This window comes from Callospermophilus lateralis, chromosome X, assembly GCF_048772815.1.
Source record: "Callospermophilus lateralis isolate mCalLat2 chromosome X, mCalLat2.hap1, whole genome shotgun sequence".
Taxonomy (NCBI): domain Eukaryota; kingdom Metazoa; phylum Chordata; class Mammalia; order Rodentia; family Sciuridae; genus Callospermophilus; species Callospermophilus lateralis.
In genome coordinates this window covers 37,729,574-37,733,456 of record NC_135325.1, presented here as the reverse complement: position 1 = coordinate 37,733,456, position 3,883 = coordinate 37,729,574, and the positions used below count along the sequence as shown (strand labels likewise).

The window sequence follows — 3,883 nt, the reverse complement described above, 5'->3', positions numbered from 1 at the left end:
AAATAAATAAAATAAAGACATTATTATTATTATTATTATTATTATTTTTCCAGTTTGAAACCATACTTTATTTTTAACATAGCTAGAAATATCCAATAACTATATATTTTTAAGCAGAAAACTTTCTTTTCCTTCTTACAGCATCATTAGCAGAAAAAAAGAACATTTCTCACTTTTAGAAATGATACTGGGTCTCTAAGAAAATGAAGACTATCTGTTGTATTTGTGGAACTTAAAGTCTACAAGCACAGGACACATTTTCAGGTGAGTAATTTACTTTTACCCATGTATATTCGTAATATTTGAGTATAGTTAGGTCATGTATAATTAAGTCAATCGAATCAGGAATCCAAGAAGAAACTGTTCTTCTTGAGTTAAGCACAGCACACATGAGATTTTGAGAACATACATGAACAACAACAACAAAAAAGAACACCGGCAAGCCCAAATCCAAGTATAAAAGGTGTTTTTTTCCAAGGGTTTTAAAAGCATGCTCCATTAGCATACGACTTTTTCTCATTTCTGTAACAGATGCAGTTCTGTTTACTCATGTACAGTAAAGGGTTAGAACCTGTATAAATATATTAGAAATGTACTACTTTATAAATGTACTCCAAGGAATTTATCATTTCCTTTATCTTTGCAGGGACAAAAGGGAAAAAGAGGTGGGGGTATGGTTGCAGTATTTAAGGAAGAGCTGAATACAATAATGAATCTTCATGGTGCCAAGAACTCCATAATGAATAACCAGGCTCTCATCTATTTTATAATTCATGTTAGATCAAGCAGTCAATTCCTTGTATGGTTACCAATAACTCAAACCATGTACTCTTCAAAATACAAAGATTAATAGGTACTTCCTAAACAGAACACCAAACACTAAAAGGAATCCTTCCTTCCAATGTTTTTTGACATCACAAGATTTTGCCAGAGTGGAAGTCTAATAACATTTAAATAAGCAGTCTCATGGCTAAGAAAGAACTACAGCTCTTATGGGTATTATTCCACAGCTAGGATATGTATTACATATTAAATTAACCCCAGCATTAAATATACTTTGCACAATTATGGTATGATAGCAGTGATGATGCTAGTGAGAAAAGATTATCTTTAGTTCAAGAAGGAGGGAAATACAAGAAGCAGAAAGCAGACATAGTTGGTCATTTTCTGATGAGGAAAGGTAAATTTTAAACATAGAATATAAAAAGAAAACTACTCCCTTATTTCCCCACGGTGGAAATAATATGAAACATTTATTTGATATATCGAACAAAAACAGAGCTAAGTAATCCAACTCCATTGCAGCATAACAAAAAAAAAAATCACCTCTTCAACACAGTGTAAGATTTAAATGCACCCTGCATAAGGGCACATGTCATATAAAATTGTAAGACTGCTGCTGCCTTACCAAGTACTTCCAGTCCCTACCCAGGTTAGAGTGAAATAGTGGTCCCAATAGTTTTACTGAAATTAATCATTTAAAAAATATTTTTAAATGACAAATCAAAATGCCTCAGTCTCAGTAACCATATATTCAACTGAAACTTTTATCTATGTAAATGAGATTTATTTACTTCCCACTAGTAAGTCTTTATTTCACTCACGTTACAGCTATGTATTTTCCATACTTAGTATCTGCCTTGCCCAATATCAAAGAAAAAATACAAAATGATTAGTAAATAAAAATGTAGGAAATAACACCCCCTTGAGTTTTAAATATTTTTAAGGTTTAAAAAGTGTTTTAAGTTTGTAATTCCTAGTAGGAAAACATTATCTGAATGAACACCCTAATGGCAAACCATTGTAAAATGCTTCAACTGGATTTGCTGCAGAGGGGTAGGGATTATCTTCAAAGCACCCCAGCTCTCCTGATGAGGTCAGAGGTACACTGGTTTGTATTATTGCAACAGCCATTAAGTGATCTAGGTTGCTTTTTCCTTCAGTAAGGGTTTTGTCAGGTGGGCATTACGCTTGACCTCCAAATTTGGCTGACAATTTACTGATCAGATTCATAACCTTTGGGTTGCTTTGATATTTTGACATATTTGCTGGGTTCTGGGCCACATCCTGGAAGGCCACCATAACTTCTGGATCTTGCATGGCTGCAAGAACCTCCGGATCACTAAGAATTTCATTGAGCCCAGGCATTCCTGCCATTTCAGGCATGCCCCCTCCCATTCCAGGCATTCCTCCAGGAAAATTACCAGGCATTCCTCCAGGAAATTTCCTCCAGGAATTTCCTCCAGGAAAGCCACCTGGAAAAGAGCCAAACTGAGCTCTTGCTTGTCTGTCTTCTTCCTCCCTCTGGGCTCTCTCATGTTCTTCTCGAGCCTTCTTAACTCTTTCTATTCTTTCTTTGATCTCTCGCTCTTCACGTTTTCGCTCATATTTTCTCCGATGTTCAGCAATTTTCTGGGCCCGTGGTTGAACTTCTTTCAGCATTGCACTAGCATCATCATCATAATCCAGTTTACAGGCAAGAGCAAGATCATGGGCTGCTTCTTGCCGGTGGCCCAAAAGTCTGTGGGCTTTCCCTCGCCACTTGTAAGGCTGAGCTGAATCAGGATTTATTTCAATGGCTCTGTCACAGTCTCGAATGGCAGCATTTGGCTTCTGTAATTTGATGAAGACACTGGCTCTCTTGGCATACAGAATGGCAAAGCGAGGATTTAGCTTCATAGCATCTGTGAACAAGTCAATGGCTTTCTGTAGTTCACCATCATTCAGGGCTTCAATGGCAGCCCCTTTCTTTTCATTTGCTTGATCCATCATCTCCTCAGTTATCTCCGCATTTTCATCTCCCATTTCTTGAGGAGCATCAGTGTCTGGTTCAATTACACCTTCATTATCAATTTCTAGATCACTTTCCTCACTTGATGGCTCATCTCTCTTAATGTTTTCTTCTGACTTCTTGCTATCTGTTTTTTCTTCCTTGGTATTTTCTTCTGATTTAGGTTTATGAGTAGCAGGTGGTACTTTACCCCCCCCCCCCCATGCTCTCCACCCACTCTCTCAGGAAGCGCATATCCTCGGCGTGACGCTCGAATCCTGCTTACACATTTTCAGGAAGGCCCGAAGCTCGCTCACTTTGCGGGGATCCATGGTCGAGGAGAGGCAGGCAGAGGCGGCTGCGGCCCATTCCCAAGCCCCGGCGCTGGCTCAGCGTGACCGCGCAGAAGGGGGCGGATGCCGGGAGGCAGAACAGACTAGAACCTCCCCGGCCGCTGGCTCCTCCCCCTCAAGACATTATTATTTAAAAAAAAAAAAGAAAAGGATACGTGAGTCCCAAGAATCTTAGTTTGAAAACTGATTGCACTAGGAATTAGTGTTTTTTTTTTAATTTTTAGTTTTATTTTTCAGTTGTTGATAGACCTTTGTTTTATTTATTTATATGCAGTGCTGAGAATAAAGCCCAGTGCCTCACACATGCCAGGCAAGTGCACTACTGCTGAGCCCTAGCCCCAGCCCAGGAATTAGTGTTTTGACCTTGAGTAAGGTACTTATTTTCTCAGATTGTCAGTTATCACATGTATAAAATGGGATAACTAAATATATTTATGTGTTTTAGTGAAAATGTGCCATTTTTATTATTTCAGTATGAGTTCAAATTGGTTGAGACATATGTCATTCAATTTTGCTTCTATAGAACCAAATATATAAACATAGTGATAATTGGAAACAGGAAATTCAGTTGTTCCAACTAGAAATGGGGTCCATTGGCTTATGTATATTCTATAACCAAGGAGTTGGGAATGTAGCTCAGTGGTAGAGTGTGTGCCTAAAATAGACTACAAACATAACCCTAGGAACCCCCTTTGGCTTATGGTTAGACCTCTGTGGAGACTTTGAAGATAGACTTCTTGGCACATATATTATCACTAGT

General features: G+C 38.3%; 1 pseudogene; it reads right to left on the bottom strand.

Annotated features, from left to right (window-relative positions):
- Positions 1-1,965: 1,965 nt before the first annotated feature.
- LOC143639021 (hsc70-interacting protein pseudogene) lies at positions 1,966-3,102 on the bottom strand (annotated as a pseudogene).
- Between the last annotated feature and the right edge of the window lie 781 nt (positions 3,103-3,883).